Source organism: Hibiscus syriacus, unplaced genomic scaffold, assembly GCF_006381635.1.
Source record: "Hibiscus syriacus cultivar Baekdansim isolate YM2019G1 unplaced genomic scaffold, ASM638163v2 tig00111463_pilon, whole genome shotgun sequence".
NCBI lineage: Eukaryota > Viridiplantae > Streptophyta > Magnoliopsida > Malvales > Malvaceae > Hibiscus > Hibiscus syriacus.
The window spans coordinates 1,059,723-1,078,241 of record NW_024063098.1 but is presented as its reverse complement, the minus strand read 5'-3'; the positions used below and the strand labels follow the sequence as shown (position 1 = coordinate 1,078,241).

Below are 18,519 nucleotides of genomic sequence, written 5' to 3'. Positions count from 1 at the left end.
TATATGGGGTAGATTTTACCTATTTTTATTTTATGAGTTTTTTTACTTATACTAACTTGTTTATTTTTGCTTTATTTTTGCTTTTCCTTATATCACGTCACCGCAACATAAAAATCGTTAATTCATGAGTGTTTGACCAAATTAGAAGGTTTTCATAAAATACAAAGGTTTCTCAACCGGGTAGTCAAATTTATTCTTATTTGTTAAAACTGACTATTTGGTATATTGAAATCTTGTGTTCTAATGAAAGTTTTTCTATAGTGACCACTTTTGGAATTAATACCTTTTTCTTTTGTATTTGCATTTACATTTACATCTTCGTGGGATGAAGGTATCGATCCACAGTTGGCTATCTAATTGAAAATTTTCCATAAATTGAAAGGAGTTTCGCTATCAAATAGACCAAGACACAATTATGAGGCGGTATTCCAGAGAAGTTCCAAGAAAGATGAAAAGTAATTTATTTAAAGGTCAAGTGCCAAACACACCAGAAAGAGCTAGCATCAATATTAAGCAGAATAAAATTGAAGAATTGAAGAAACAAATGTACAAGATGAGGGATACGATAGCTATTTTGGTCGAAAGAAAGGGTATTGACAAACTAAGTGAAAAAGGAAGAACATGATGCACATCTTTACATTGCTCTTCAAACTCTTCGAAAAAAAGTTATGTGCTAAACTGTCAAAGTGTGAATTATGGTTGTTTGAAGTTACTTTTATTGACCATGTAGTTGTAGTTGAAAGGATTAAAGTGGATCTTAAGGAAGTACAAGCTATTGTTGAATGGAAACTCTAAAGAATGTACCATTCATTTAAACTAATTATTTTTATGAATAAGTATGCTTAGTTTTACATTAAAAAGATTGTTTGACTATATGGAGTGCCTGTCTTGATAGTGTTAGATAGAGATCCAAGGTTCACTTCGAGATTTTGAAAATCTTTGCATAAGGCCTTAGGTATTCAACTTAATTTCAACACTACTTTCATCCTCAGACGATGGGCAATCAGAGTGAACTATTCAGATTCTGGAAGATATGCTAAGGCATGTGTAATTGAATTCAAAGGATCATGGGAAAATATTTGTCTTTAGCAGAGTTTGCTTATAACAATAGTTATCAAGCGAGTATCAAGATGGCTCTTTATGAAGCCTTATATGGAAGAAAATGTCGTACTTCTCTGAATTGGTACGAGCTTAAAGATCAGGATAGCGTAATTCCTGATCTAATCAAGGAAGTTGAAGACAAAGTGAAGATTATACAAGATAATATTAAGATTGCAGTCGATCATAAATCTTATTCATACTTAAAAAGAAAAGAGCTTGAATATCAGGTCGATGATAAAAACATTTGTTAAAGTATCACCTTGGAAAAAGGTCTTGCGATTTGGATGAAAAGGGAAACTAAGTCCTAGATTTATTGGACCATATGAGATCGTGATAAGAGTTAGTCTAGTAGCTTATCAGTTAGCGCTACCTCTAGAAATGGATAAGATTCATAATGCATTTTATGTGTTAATGCTTCGAAGGTATCAATCAAATCCTTCACATGTTATTACACCGGAGGAGATTGATATTTAATCGGATTTGACATAAAAGGAAGAATCGGTAAAGATTTTAGCACACGAAGTCAAAGAAATAAGGAATTATAAGACAATTCCACTTGTTAAAAATTCTTTACGAAGTCATAAAGTTGATAAAGCTACTTGGGAAAGAGAATACGACATGAAAAAGCAATATCCTCATCTTTTGAATCAGGTACGTGTTAAATATTCAAGGATGAATTTTCTTAAGGGGAGAATTGTAATACTCCAAAATTTGGCTAGTGACAAAATGAATAAATTGAAAGTCTAGTGTCCAAAGTGTAAACTTGGGAAAAGTTTAGGGACCAAAATGATAATTTTCTCAAAAAGAAATTTTATCCCATAAATGAATAGTTTACCCCCAAGAATGACATTTTCGTTTTACGTAGATTTTTTACCCGAAGCTTGTACTAATGTCTATAAATCGATAAAGTTCGAGGAAAATTAGGATATTCGGATCGAATCAAATATTCAATATATTTTGAAGGATGATAAAGTAAGGTTAATAATGTCATTTCCATGTCTTAAATTAGTAGGATTTAACATATACCATTGGATTTAAGTTTATTTTCCATGTTAAATTAGGATTGTTGGATGAAAAAATGGTAAAATTGTAATTTCAGGAAACTTCAAGGCAAAGTTGGTATCTACTAATAAGTTGGTTCATTTTTTACCATTGGATGAGTTATCCTGACATGTGGAAAGATGAGAAACAAATGATCATACGGGTAAAATGGTCATTTGACATTAAAATGCATTTTTCATTCATTTTAGCCTTGAAGATGACAAATGGCTTATAATTAAAGAATAGAAAAATCAAGAATTTGGTTCATCTTCTCCACCATTTTCGTGACCTCCATAGGTAAGGGGGAAAATGTTTCTTTTTAATTTTCAAGCAAATTTATTAGGATTTTGAATAAAAGCATGAAAAACAAAAATTATTCTACATGAAATTCTCTATCATTTTATACTATTTGTTCTTGTTTTCTATGCTTGAAACCCTAAGTTCTTGAATTGGATTGATGAAGGGGATGTTAGGTTTTGATGTTCAAAGGTTGAATTATAATGTAGTTGATGTTGTTGAATCATTTCCATACTTGAAAGTTGATTGAAAACCATTAAAAATGGTGTTTGCATAATTTGGCCATGTTAGGGTTTTTGTATAAAGTTGAAGTTGAATTAATTTTTTTTTTGAAGAAGGGTACCTTGTATTAAGAGATTACAAAGTAAACCACCCCAAGGACCTCATTAAAAAACCTCCCTATACCTAGTCGGAGGAAAAATAGTGTACCTTGAGGTGGAACCTGAATATAATCTGATAAAATAGGACGTTACAAACCAAAGTGTGTACCATAACTAATTTCTATAACCTGATCCAAAGAAAAAATCCAGCAACCACACTACAACGGTAGAGCAGGCGAAACAAAATAATAACAACAGATATTCTATACTAAGAAAAATATAAAGAAAGCAACGCACAACGAAACAACAGAAACCTTCAAACAAGGGCAATAAACTTTGGGCTACGAACAAAATCTTGCACATAAGGAATCAAGGTAGGCCAAAAAATATTCGCCCAAACCCCTACCTGAAATAAAACTTTAGTAAAAATCTGATCCACTGAGAACGAGACACCGTTAAACTGAGATTTATTTCTACATAACCATATAACCCAAATCAGGCCAAAGAATCCAAGATGCCATAATGACCGAGAACATTTCCTAATTCTTTACGCGAACCAAACCTGTAGAAATTGTTTTACATTCTTTGGGATCACCAAGTTCACTTTCCACACCCTACACCATCGTTGCCATACTTGCCAGACAACTACACAATGACATAATGCATGATTAATAGATTCCGGTTCGCATTTACAAAATACACAGTCGGGTTGTTCTAAACTCCTAACTCATCTTTTTTGCACCTCTATAATTACTGGAATTCTTTGATGAACCGCTTTCCACACAAAAGTTGCAACTTTAGGTAGGGCGAATTTAAACCAAACCAATCTCCATATAGGGTCTTTCGACTTTCCACAAAAAGCCAGCTTAAAACAGTAATCTTTCGGTGAATACATGCCATCAAGCGCACCACTCCACTTCAACCTATCCTTTCCCGAAAAAGCACTCACAGCTTTACGCAAAACAACTAAAAAGTCATACTATATAGGCTTTTCCCAATCAAAGAGGGATCTTCTCAGCTCAATCAACCATTCCCATACACCATGATCCCACCTCCCAAAATCATTGATCTTGCCAAATTTTCTAGTTGCAATAGCAAAAATTCTTGGAAATAAATCTTTAAGTGAATTCATATCAGTCCATCGATCCGTCCAAAATTCAATCTTTGAACCATTACCAATGGCACACTTTAAGTCAGAAAGAAGGTCCACTTCATAAGAAATAACCGGATTGACAATGCCACGCCACACCCAAGACAAGTTTCTATTGGATAATGCTTTTGGAATAATCGAAGCATTATCGTAATTATACTTTACTACGATAATTTTCCTCCATAAGTTGTCAACTTCCTCACTAAATCTCCAAATCCATTTATTCACCAGTGCATGGTTCCTAGTTTTAACATCGAAAATACCCAATCCCCCATGCGACTTTGGCCCACAGACGTTTTCCCACTTTATCCAGTGAATACTCCACTCCGACTTAGTATTCCACAAAAAGTTAGAGATGCATTTGTTAATAGATTTAGCAATGGAAATAGGAATAGGAAAATTGGACATGCAGTACACCGATAAAATCACCAAAACAAATTTGATTAAAGTTAATCTACCTCCAAAAGAGAGAATATTACCTTTCCAACTTTGAAGGCGATTCCTAACTTTATCCAAAACAGGCTGCCAAATAGACTTTGAGTTTTTCTTCTGTCCTAGCGGAAGTCCCAAATAGGTCGAAGGAAGATTTGCCCAACCACAATAGATCTTATTTGCCCAACCACAATAGATCTTATCTGCCCAACACTTCACATTGCTCTCTTCCACGTTTATCCCAAAAAGCTGAGTCTTTTTCAGATTTAATTTCAACTCGGCTGCCACTTCAAAAAATTTTAGAGCACGATTAAAATTTAAAATTGACGACTCTTTTGCTTCGGAAAAAAATAAGTAGATCATCCGCAAACTGGATATGTGATAAAACAGCACCACCGGCCCCAACTTCCACCCTGCTACACAACCCAATCTCGAGTGAAAGTTGAATTGAATTTGATATGGGAATGATTGTAATTTCTTGGAAATGATGTTTAAAAGTTGAATTCATGCTTGAATCAAGTTGGAGATCATACAAAAATGGACTCTTCATATTCAACCATAAAGGGGAAAATAGAGAAAAAATTACGGAAAAAATATACAAGGGTTGGAAATAATGAATGGATGATTCTACAAGCTTTATAATGTTGTTTGGACCAATTTGGAAGTTTTTAAAGGTTAGAGGACCAAATTGTAAAGTGTAGAAATTATGGATTTGAAATGAAAATTGATTAGAAATTGATGTGTAGTGTTTAAATAAATTGTTGGAATGCTTGAATATGTTATTAGAAGCTTGAATTTGAAGTTAAAATGGCAAGGGGCCATTTTGAATTATATGGAAATCTTAGGATGAATTCTAAAAGAATTCATTTTCATGATCAAATTATGAAATTGGAAATGGTTATGTGAATTATTTTTTGAATTGAATATTGAGGGGATTAAAGTTGAATTATGAAATGTTAAGGATGACATTGATCGTATGAGGTGAAATTAGTATCAAATAAGTATCGAAAGAATTTTTATAAATTTTTATGCTAATGTGCGTCTATGTTAGTATGATACTGACATTTTCTTTGAAATATATATGTTTTGTAAATGATATTCGTATAGATTGTGATTCGAAATGGAAATCAAAGCAAGCTTAAAGCTAAGGAAAAAGTTCAAGAGTGAAATTGAAATTTGAATTGCAAGAAAGGTTTGAAAGCTAAGTATATCAGGTGACTGCATATTTAGTTTGTATTTATGTGGAAACATTGGCTTACGATGAGTCAGTGACGGACTTACTATGGTAAGAAGTGACTCCTGAATGTTATGTGATTTTTTGATCCATGCATATATGTTCATTTTGTATTTAGAAGTTAATAGAATTAGTGAATAAGCTAAAGATGCAAAATAATGAAATATGTCTAGATTCTATGATCTTGACAGTAACTTTGAAAAATCACCATAAATTCTATAGAAATTATTAGAAGATAATTTTTAAATTGTTGGATTCATATATTATTCTAGTTTTGTTTAAAACAAACGAATACTGATTTCGAATTGGGTACTATAAGATATGAATTGTTGACTGATAATAGGTTAGAAAAGAGGATAACAAATTATGTTCAAAACAAATTTTGTAAGTTGGATTAGATAACTCACAAAAAAAGGATGGTTTTATGTTATCCTAGTTGTTATTGTTCCTAGTTGTACTACTTTATTATTGTTCTCACTTGTAGTTTTATTTGATGACATTTTGGTGTTATTGGACCCCTCAAGTCTAACCCCTTAACCATTTGGATTCTTTATCCAAAATTGTACGCTGGTACTGATATTGATTCCTTCGATATCAATATTGTCCCCTGAGTATCGATACTTTTGAACTAGGGTATCATTAATATTTGAAGTATCAGTACAAAAATTAGCTTCAATGTTTTGAAAAATATCTCAATATCGATACCCCTATTGAGGGCATCGATACTCTTCCCTTAGTATCGATACTCCCATGAGTATCGATATCAAAAATGACTATTGGAATCTGTGATCTATACATGGTATCGATACTTCACCCCTGTGTATCGATACTCTACATACAGTATCGATACCCGATGAACACGTATTGATACTACTAGTCTAAAATCTCTTTGTTTTTAGGCTATCTGACGAACGGTATCTTTATTGTTCTTCCAATACTGATACTCAAACCTAGAAATACCCTATTTGGGCACAAAATGATTCCTCATTCCACCTAAAAGCCCTATGAACGTTCCCAAACATTATTAAAGTTTTATGTATGTTAAGAGGGGTCATAATAGTTCCCCATAAACATGCTGACAAACAATAAATAGTGAAATCTATCATGAATGTTCTTTTATGTTTCATATCTCATGCAAGCTACCAAACACACCTAATGATATACATATGGTAGAGTTGAGTTACAAGTGTGTTACATGGACTATTAAGCTGCTGGAAATGCTCAAAGCTCGACCAAGAGTCAACTTTTCCTTCCCTTTATTCTTGGAGCTTTTTCCAACTTCTTTCACTAGACAAGAATCAAACACTTGAGTTACTAGCTTGATTTCAAGGTTAAGAATGAAGTTAAGAAGACCTCATAGGCCTAAAATCCATCAGAAATGAACTGAATAGCTAAGGTTTCTTAAAAACCCCAACTAAACTCTTCTCCATGGCCACAACGACCAAAACCTACAAAAGGGAGCTTGAATGAGATCTGGAAGAAGAGAGATGCTAAGGTTGTTGAGTAAGGTCTAGAATGGAATAAAGCTCTCACCTTGCATTAGAGATGCTAGGGAACAAGGGAGTTTGCATAGGTGAAGATGACAAAATGGTTGGGAAAAATGAGATATCAAGATCCCCTCCCCCCTTCCCCCCAGCTGACATCATTAAAAGGATTCAACCTTTGGGAAAGTTTGTGGGTAAATTCCCTTTGATCCTCCTAACTTGATCACTTAAAAATACCCCTTTTTATCATTCAATGGGCCCAAACCAAGCCCACATCAAAGCTCACTTAGTCCAAGTCTCCGTATAAGGCTAATGGGTTTACCTAGGGCCCTCTCAATTCTCGAAATTCCTAACCCAGAATTTAGGGCGTTATTGTTATCATCTCGATTGTTCTGTCTACGAAATATTGTTGAGGTGAGACTTCCTTTTAGGCATCATTAAACCAAATTATATCAACCACTGGATGATTATCAAATGGCTAGCGGTAGCAAGGATAGTGACTGGATGGTATCGTGTGCCAAGTAGGTCGAGTCATTGTTCTTGCACTTACAACTCTCTTTGAGAGGTCCACTCTGTCTTTTTCCTCCCTTACCCTTTTAGACTTATCTTCCAACTTTCTGTTTGGGTATGCAGATGAAGATGGGAGTAAAGAAAAATATAATTAAATTTTTTTGGTTTATTCATTAGGTTATTTAAAATTTTAGAATTAATTTTAATTGAAATTTTAAATTTTTAGAAATTTTAAAAAAATTAAACGAAAAATTAAGTTAGATTAATGGTTAAGCTTTAAGTTCTATTTCCACGACATCATTTTGATTGTTTTGAGCACTAAAATAACCGCACCAAAACCATTTTATTTTGTGAGGCAACAACGTCAAGACAAGCATCTACCATTAAATCAATAATGACATAATAACATAATTGAACATAAAAATAAACGTTAATGATAAATTTGTCAAAATAAAAATTTTGGTGGTATAAATGAATCGGCGCTTAAAGTTTATTGATATCTAGTGTATTTTACCACAAAATTTATTCTAATGTCAAATTCGGGCAGATAAATTGAGACATCTCAAATTACTTTTCCAAACTAATTCCATTTTGAATAGTTGGAGGTTTGAATTGAGCACATTCATCTTCCTAATGATCAAATCTTGTTGGATAAAATCAATTTTAATCAGATAAAGATTAGGTTAGAATTCAAAGTTGATGCAACAAAAGCAAGTAACACTTTAATCCAAGTCCAACATTATTCAATATAAAATACATATGGCAGTTCCTATTTCATCTGTTCCGAACACACTGAATAAGAAAACAACTCCTGGCATAGCACTCGGTGACTATACCAATAATTAAGAGCATTAAAACCACTTTATTAATTTATTTTGTTTGTCTATAACTCAACGGCAAGAGTTATTTGATCCATTTGAAACAGCTAAGCTAAGCTAAGCTCTTAGAGGCAATCTCGAATACGTTCTCTGATAATCCATTGGCAGACATGATCATCTCCAGTTGTTGCTGCAAAAACAATTACCATTCACGATTTTCAGCATTATAATCCCACACCACAGCAACCATGTATATAAATCAATTTTAATATCCTTCACCCCTGCATTTCCACTATCACCTTAGAGAACGAATTTTCACGGTCAATCACAACTTCGCTTGCAACTGTATACACAATTATATGGACATGACAGCTATGAGCTCACTTACCTTCGCTAGCTTTTGCCTGTTTTCATCGAAACGCTTCCATCTTGAGAAGGCTGACACCGTGCCTGAGGCCACCTACAACAGAACGGACGGTAAATGGTGTTACCAAAGAAACAGCAGAAGAAACCATGTATGCCGCCACGAAATATAATCTTTCGTTTTTCAACGTAAAGCACAAAAGGAGGCAAGAGTCGGAATGTTAACGAACCTGAGGATTTATTTTGTCCAGTTGTAAAACTATTTCACCCAAAAACTTGTAACCAGACCCATCCTTGGCATGGAAATTCACAGGAGATCCACGAAATCCTCCAATGAGCGAGTATACCTAATATTAAGAACAAAAACCACATTCATTGAAGTGCTTGAATTTAAGTTGAAGAGAAAAGTCATCTTCTATGTTTATGTTATCAATCACCTTGTTTTGATTACGCAGGTCAATGCTGGATGATTCAAGAGATTGCGAACATTCTCAACATTGCCAGGAATGTCAGACATTGCTTGAAGGGCAAACCATTTGTTTACAACCTACAAAAGGCTAAAAATGAAATTATCCAACGTGAGAAAAGTTCAAACTACATTCCACTGGACAAAGGGAAGTCGAGTAGGAAATTTACGAGGTAATCATGCTGCCACTTGCTATAGAAGTCTGCCAAAACATCGTCTCGAGTTTTACCAGGATTCTGGGCAATGGCTGCCAAAGCTGCAAATTGGTCTGTCATATTTGTTGCGGTATTATACTCACGAAGTGCAAGCTCTGTTATCTCTGGATCTTCAAGAGATATAAGATACGCTGCGAGTACAAAAATGTAAAACAACTGAAGGATTTCGACAAAAATTATGCTAATATACATTAAATCGAATACAAACCAATAGCAGTATTCTTGAGAGCACGTCGAGCCATATTAGGATGGTTAAATGTATACTCTTCCGAGCTTCTATTGTTCTGAAACTGTTAAAAGTGTCAAAAGGGTAAGAAAATCAAGTCCATGTGCAACTGCAAATCAAGCACTAGTCTAAAAGTAATAAGTATTTGTTTGTATAAGTCGAATGCATATGGCATACTGTGCTTAGAAACTCTGGTTTCAATTGTGAGGCAAGTTCCTTCCTAATAAAGGTTCGAACGGCATGAACAGCATCGGGATCAGCAACTTCCATCATATCCATAATCTCCCCTTCACCAGGGAGAGTTATTGCTTTAGCAATGAATTCCTGATAACAAAAGGCAGTTAAAGATAAGCTGTACATTGGTTTCTACATACTGCAAGACATCCAATCTCCATTCAAACACGAAAGGCCAATATAACATAATGATCTCATATTTTCTTGCAAGGGAACTGTCATCATACCTTATCCAATCCTTTGTCGCAAAGTATGCTTTTGAGACCTTGCACAAATTTGGGATTCAGCGTCAGCGACTTGTTTTTTTGAAAATCAGAAACTAAGCTGAGCATGAGCTTCCTTGCCAACAACTGTCCAGCTTCCCAGCTAAATAAAAAAGAATATCAAATGAACAAATCTAATATGTTCCTCCATTGTTAGATTAAAGCACACATGGTTCGAGAAAGACAAACCGATTGAACTCGTCCGAATCATGTGCAAGAAGGAAAAATAAGTCACTGTCAGAGAGATCAGATTCAAGACGGACAGGTGCACTATAACCTCGCAGTAGTGATGGAATTGGCCGTTCAAATATATCACAAAACACAAATTCTTCTTCTTTCTGCTAAGCAACAGCAAAAGAACATAAAACAGAAACATAAATAAATAAAGATATGCAACAGACATGCTACTAATCGGTAACCGCCTATGTGTCAATATGGCAACTTAGAAATCGTTTGATTCTAGTCTCATATTCTTCTGCTTTCCAAAAGAAGTTTAGACAGCTAAAAGATCACTGGTTCTTAGCAATATAAGGTGGGGATAGGGATGTAAACGAGACGAGACAGATCACAAGCTATTTGAGTTTGAATCGGTCAAAGCTCGGTAAATATTCGATTTCAATGGACTCAGCTCGAGCTCGAACTCGACTTGAGTTCTTTACAAGCCATAGTTAGCTACTTGATACCCAACTTAAAAAGCTTTTGAGCAACTTGAAAAAAAATATGTTAAAATTTTAATTTTTTAAATTAAATTATTAACAATATTAACAAGGTTTTCATGCACTTAGGTTCGGGTTTGAGCTTGAACAGAGCTAAGTCTGAGAATGTTTCCAGATTTTTCGAGCTCGTGTTGAGCTTCAATTTTTTATGTTGGGTTCGATTCGAGCTTGACAATTTTGGGTTCTACTTTGAACTTTTCAAGTTCAGTCTAGCTCAGCCTCGACTCGTCTCATTTACAACAACAGATGGAGAGAAGGAGATAATTTCAAATGACCTTAGTTATACGAAGAACGGTATTAAAGACCGGCTGATTGTCGCCTGCAACAGACTGCAATGTCCCATCATGATACACAGAGGATAAAGGCATGTCCTTTCCACTTGAGTCCAGTAGACCGACATCCAGAGGAATGAACATGGGTTCTTTAACAGGTTGCCCAGGCGTTGGGGGAACCTCCTGGCTGTGAAAATTCCACAACAAGCATAAACGTCAGTAGCAAATTCTTTGGGCCAAAATCAATACTCATAGTTGCAACAAAATCCAAGTTTGTATACCTAAACTTCAAAGAAAAAGTACGAGCCTCAGCATTGTAGGATGAAGAAAATTTTACTACAGGAGTCCCAGCTTGTGAATACCTGAGTGTTTCAAAAGCATAACCATCAAAACTACCAAACAGACACAGTATCTTTTAGAGAGAGAGAGAGATGACTGATTCTTACCAGAGCAAGAAGTTGGCAAAATCTGCACCATTTGCATCTCGCATGGCGGCAAAAAAGTCTTCACACGTTACTGCTTGTCCATCATGTCTTTTAAAGTAAAGATCCATGCCCTGAACATGAACAAATCACATCAACAAATATGTCCACGACAAGAAACTTTACATGTTTACACACTTAAAATTCAGACTCATAAACATGCTTAAAAGTTTACCTTTCGGAACCCTTGAGTTCCTAGGAGTGTTTTGTACATCCTGACAACTTCGGCTCCCTAGCAAGTTGAATCATAAGGAAAATTCATTGATGCATCAATATAGCTCATGCCCGCAAACACAGTTGTAAACAAGAGAGAATCTGGTTAAGATATTCAAACCTTTTCATAAACCTGTGAAAAAAAAACAAAAGAACCAAGAAAAAAACTAGGAAAAATTAGATGCCTTGTCAAATAAAAACAGTAAAACAAAAAGGAAAAGAGATGCAGATGCAAGTTGCTAGGCCTCACCGTCACTGTAGTTGTTGATAACCCCAGAACAAATTTATACACAGTAGAGATCAAGCAACAGAAACAGACATTAACATTAAGAAAGTAAATCAAATTTAAATGTAAAGAGGAAACGGATCCATGCACACATTAAAAATTCTACTAAATATAACAAGAGCTTGCCTGAGTAGAAGTTGTCCATCTGTCAAAGGAACAAGGAAACAAAAGTTAACATAAATTAGAAGCAAAAACTTATGAGAGCTAACAAGAATGTGAAAACTTAAAAGAGAAGGCCAATAAACAAGGGAGACACTTTGATACCTTAATATAAGAATGCGGCCTAACTGGATGAGCCATGGGGCCAGCATCCTGAACAATTGGCAGTCAAGGAAAATCAGCACTCAAGTAGGTCACATATTGAAGTACATATATGTAGGTTTTCACAGTAGTTGCAACATTATTGCTCATATAACTGGATGTGAGGCCACAATCTAGTCAGGCAAGAAACATTAACAACCTGTGGGAATTGATAATTCCTAAGTTTTGAAACGTTGGTAATTCTCTTCACTGTACGGCTTCCCATGTCAGATGAAAATTCCTACCAACAACCCATGATTACTGACAATCATAAACCAAATTATGTCGCAATGAGCCTACATTATCACCCTCGGCAACTGAAGAGTCATACCTGATCACGGAAAAATGTGAGACCCTCTTTCAAGCTAAGCTGAAACCAGTCTCGGCATGTCACTCTGCCACATTTCAACTTATGTTACATTTTTTCATCTTTACCAAGCTTTTCAGTTCAAAAACATAGAAAAGTTTCAGTCTTCCATCATAACTCTTTCAATGTTCTTTGTTTTCTTTCATTTTCTTTCCCAACTTCTAAATTCGAAGACTAGTACTACTTTTCCTATACATGTAAGTTCATTCAAACCAACAATACACCCACGAGTCACTTTCCTTTTCCCTTTCTTGGATCATTTCCTTCTGTTTTTGAGCACTCACAAATTATTTCCTCAATTTTGTTCTGTCACCGTTTGGTTTTGTTACTATTTCCTCAAATTGTTATTCTACTATTTGGATGTTACTATTTCTACAAATCTTTTTTTCGTTCTGATTTGCTAGAAGAGAGAAAATAATGATGAAAAGTTGTAAAACATTCTTGATTTTTTTTTTGAAGTTTAAACAATTTCCAGTTTTTATCTGTTTCTCACTGGTTCTTTATATTTTTGAGGTTTTATATAAATATTGAACCACTTGACCTACCCGTTCCCAGTTCAACTGGCGGTCTAGTCTGCTTAAACATCATTGATATATACAGATCTACACATCATTCTTATGACCAATAGCACGTATATGACAAATCAAAACTCCACAAGTCAATCATAAAACAGGAGCAAAAATATCAGAGGATGCAATGCTTCAACAAAGAACGAGCCAAAATGGGAAACTAACCAACCTGTTGCCAGTCCAATTGTGAAAATACTGCATGAAAGCAAGGAATAATATCGTTATGACATGTCACAATCAGATCCATATATAAAATGTGTAAAAAGGCATTTTCAAACTTTATATCCACAACGAACCTCGTGACCAATAACACCCAAAATTGCAGCATAATCAGCATCTGAAGCAGTTTCCGGAGAAGCCAAAACAACCTTTGAATTGAAAATCTACAACGTGCAATAGAAACATATTTGAATAAAAATAACATAAATATTTTGCAAATTTTGACCAGATAAGCTAGAAGACATACATTCAGACTCTTGTTTTCCATGGCTCCCCTACATAAAAAAAGAACAAAGCATATCAGTATTGATAGATATGAGCATATAGCTACAAAAAGAAGCAAAGAACAAGAATGAATCTTACATGAAATCAGGAACAGCAACAATATTGAAGAGATCGAGGTCATACTCAAGACCAAAAACCTATAAGAGAATAAGATTTTAAATAAAGAGATAAATTAATCTTGATACCGTAAAAGCAACATAAGGATATAATGAATGACATCTTCATCCCATTTCATAGCTGCTTTCAAAGAATACATGGCATGTGCAGTCTTGGGTACATCTTGTGCTGGGGTCCATATCCTTAGTGACACTTTTCGGCCAGAGCAAGTAACAAATATGTCATCTCTGCTCTCTAATTGGCCAGCTACCAAAGCAAACAAATAACATGGCTTCTTAAAGGGATCCTCCCATACAGCATAATGCTTGCCACCCTGCAATGTATCCAGAAAAATAACAATGAACAACAGTCCCATTAAACAAAGGAGACTACCATAAAATGTGAAGCTTGCCTCAAGGTCTCCTTGCTCTATGAGATTTCCATTGGATAATAATACTGGATACAATGACTTATCAGCTTCAATACGGCATGTGTATTTCGCCATTATATCAGGACGGTCCTGTTCACAAAGTAAACATGCCAATCGGGAGTGAAATGGATTCATGCAACAAAATGAAAATAATAAAATTCAAAACATGTTTCAACATCTCACCTGATAAAATGTAATTTTTCTGAAACCCTCTGCTTCACATTGTGTACAGAAATTTCCAGATGATTTGTAAAGCCCCTTGAGTGAGAAAATTGTATAGCATGGTTAATAGGGTAAAATTACCGTACATATCAACCAAAATAATAATAATGCCTCACCTCCAATGATGTGTTCTTCTGAGGTTGTATCTCAGTATCAATTTGCAAAGTAAATTTGCCTTGTGGTGGTGATGGAAGTGTCAAATGTCGTGAGTCTAAATGATAATCCCCCTCCTTGCCATCAACCTTAATTGAAATAAGTTTTAGATCTTCCCCATCCAGAACCAATGGAGAAGAAGAACCTGTTATTCGAAATAGATTAGTATAATATAGAGAATAATCATAAAAAGTGTTTTTCAACATAAAACTTAGTCAGGCACAGCATTCTCAAGGAGAACCATATTTCTTATCAATAGTGCCAAAAACAAAGATATGATCTAATAATGACAATTTTCAAGTATTAAAAAAATAATAACAGTTCAAATACCTTCAACACTGGGGAAAACAGTTATTTTGGAAGTGACAATAGTTTTCTCTTCACCCAATGAAAATTTCAAATCCACCTGAAAGCAATTTTTCATAAATCCATATAAAAAAGTTCAAAATCCAAGATAAAGCATAGTTTAATATAATTAGTTGTAATATATACCGTATCAAAGTAGTAGGCAGGAGACTTGTAGTCCTTCAGAAAGATTTCTTTAGGAGCATCCATTTCAGATTCTTTAACTTGCTTGGGTGAAGATTCTGTTGCAACTGAACAAAGCAGCCTCCTGCTGGATTCCCTTTCCCTCTGAAACTATTTAGCCAAGAAAAAAAAAGTAACCATAGTAGACAATGTCATATTTGATGACAGCAACATCCATGAAAATTTCTGACTATACCACGTTAACTGCAGGCCTAAGATAACTGAATTCATGTATTACTGTATTTAGGATTGTAAATGAGACAAGACAGATCGTGAGCTACTCGAGATTAATTCGATCAAAGCTGGATCAATACTCAAACAGAATGGACTTGACTCGAGCTCGATTCGAGTTCCTAACGAGCCAAAGCGAGTTACTTGATACCCGACTCGAAAAAATAATATATTGAACTTTTAATTTTTAAATTAAATTATTAATAATATTAACATTTATATGTTGTTGGTTTTAGAAGATACAAAATAAAACTTTCACTGATTTAAGGTTCATGTTCATGCTTGAGCTTCAATCTAGCTAAGCCTAAGAATGTTTTCAAGTTTTTTCGAGCTCGAGTCGAGCTTCATTTTTTGATTTCGAGTCAAAGCTTAAAAATTTTAAGCTCACAAGCATTTAAGTTGAGCCGAGCTTCAATTTGTTTATTTCAAGTTCGAATCAAGCTCAGTTTTAAACTTTTCGAGTCAAGTCAAGCTCAGCAATACTCGAGCTCAACACGGTTAGTTTACAGCCCTACATGTAAGAATGTGTCAATGGAATAGAGAAAAAATAGTTAGGTGCAAAGCATGGCAACTTACATAAGGTGAAGAATGTGGAAACAAGTACTTCCTTCTAGGGGTCACCTAAAAAATGCATACAACAACAAAATTTAATCCATAAATGAGTAATAGCAAGATTGAAACAAAGTCATTATTCCAAAAAAAGGACCCAGAACATTATATTAGAACTAACAAAATGCACAAACCTCTAGAGCAGAGAAATGCCTACACCAAGAGATATTCTTCACTGAACAAACACTCCTTTTAACCTGAAGCAGTAAAGCGAACAACAGATGAACACTCAAAACACTCCATCCTACTAAACTTGACATTTCTTAATCACCCTTCAAAACTCAAACTATGCACTGTGTACAAGTGATATTCATTTATACGTATTCAAGAAAATAAACTGAATTCTGGTAAGCAAAAAGAGAAAAAAAAACCCTACAATTTATATGGGTGAATGATAATTGATATGTCAATGAATCCCACAACATAAAATAAAAAAGTCTTTCCTAACAATCCAGTGTCATTTCAGAATCATACAATGTAATCTTTTCAGTGAATTCAAAACCGGACTTTCAATGACAAACAACTCAAAACCGATAAAAGCCAAAAAAAGAGAGATTCATAAAAGATAAATGAGTAGTGGATAATCACAGGAGCAGAAGAGATCAAACCCAAAAGGCTGGTTCTTGCCAAACACGATCTTTTGCACGGAAGAATCAATCGAGCCATTAAAAAAAATCAACAACAACCCCTCCTATATTTTATAAAACAAACCGATTCACTGAGATAAAATAACCAAACAAAACTACAAATCCAACCTCAAAAGAGTAGCGCTAAAACCCTAAATCAGAAATAACACGCAAAACAAAAACAGAGAACTTTTAACATAGTCAAACACAGCACGTTTCTTATAGAAAAGAAAGTACATCAGGATAAATATATCATATATGGATAAAACAAAAAATATGGACTAGAAAATTCATCGAAAATGGTAAATAAAAAATAAAATAAAACATGTTATTGGCAAATACGTGTTTCAAAATAGATTAAAATTTTGGAGAGATAGATTGAAGTGAATTTACCAAGATAGATCGGATGAAAAAGAACACAGGATTTCTGGGAGTGGAAAAGGAGAATATATAACAGAACCAAGGATTGATTGGTTTACAATCAAACAAGATTGTAGTATTTATTTAATTTTTTTAGGTTACTCTAATAACTAAATTAAAATTTACGTGTAATTTGCTTATTGGTTTACGTAAGAGAATTTGTCGATGCGGGGTTCTTTTTGAGAGTTTCAAGATTTGAGGATAAGAGAAAAAGAGACATTAATAGGGTTTTAAATGTGTTGGTGTTTGGCCCAGACACACCAAAAAATCAAAGGGTTACAAATTTAACACGCATATATAAATTATCAGTTTTAATTTTTTTTAATATTTAAAATTTTAATTATTTTAAAAATTTAACTTTAAATTTTAAATGAGTACTAAAATAAAATAAAAATTAAATTTTAAGTATAATTTTAAAAAAATTAAAAATTTAAAAACTAACATAAATCAAAACTAATAGTTTAAATACTGAATATAAAATTTATCCAAAAAAAAAATTATCCCCTACAATGTTAAGCAATGGATTTGGCCGGAATCTCAGTATTTTATTATAAATATTAGCGTATGTTTGCTTATCATAAAACATTTAATGGAAAAAATCCTTTATTTTATAGTGTTTAATTGAAGAAAAATAAACTGGTTAATATGATTTATTTCTGATCATCAAAATTTAAATTTTCATTTTATGTAAAGTATTTAACAACAAAAATATAAGTTAGAGTATTTTTCTCAACTTTTTACTTTAAAATATAATTAATCAAAATATTATTATTTTATTTAATTCATATTAATATAATATTTTATTATCGTAATTATTTTAAGAAAGTATTCACAAGTCAATGAAATAAAAGGGTCAAGGTAAAGTGATAGTATGAGATTAGGATGAGAAGTTACTAGGTGATAAAATATGTGTAAGATTTAATATTGCACAACGCAATGAAATGTTCTTATTAATTCATAAATGAAAATTTAATTTTTAAGACTTCATGTCAACCACAATTAGTTGATCAACCCATTGTAAAAGAAAAAACAACATTTATTTCCTAAATCAATGACCCATGAAAGTATGTTTAATTATACATTATGTAATTAAGAGTTGATCCTTCACATGATTTTTATTAGTTGAAAATTTTCTACCGTATCTTTGAGCTTGATTGTTATGATAGATGCTTTTGTAGATTTTTTGAATATGACATTTGTAGACCCTATAATTTGCCCGGGCTATAAGTGACCCAAAAATAAACTCAAGGCCCAATGGGCAGAGGCCCACGTGATAAAAGAAAAAAAAGTTAGGTTTCTAAACCCTAGAGTTAGCCGCCGCCTCTAGAAGATCCCAGCTGT

General features: G+C 33.8%; 1 pseudogene; it reads right to left on the bottom strand.

Moving 5' to 3' along the window:
* Positions 1 to 8,408: 8,408 nt before the first annotated feature.
* Positions 8,409 to 16,878, bottom strand: LOC120163578 (annotated as a pseudogene).
* Positions 16,879 to 18,519: the final 1,641 nt, after the last annotated feature.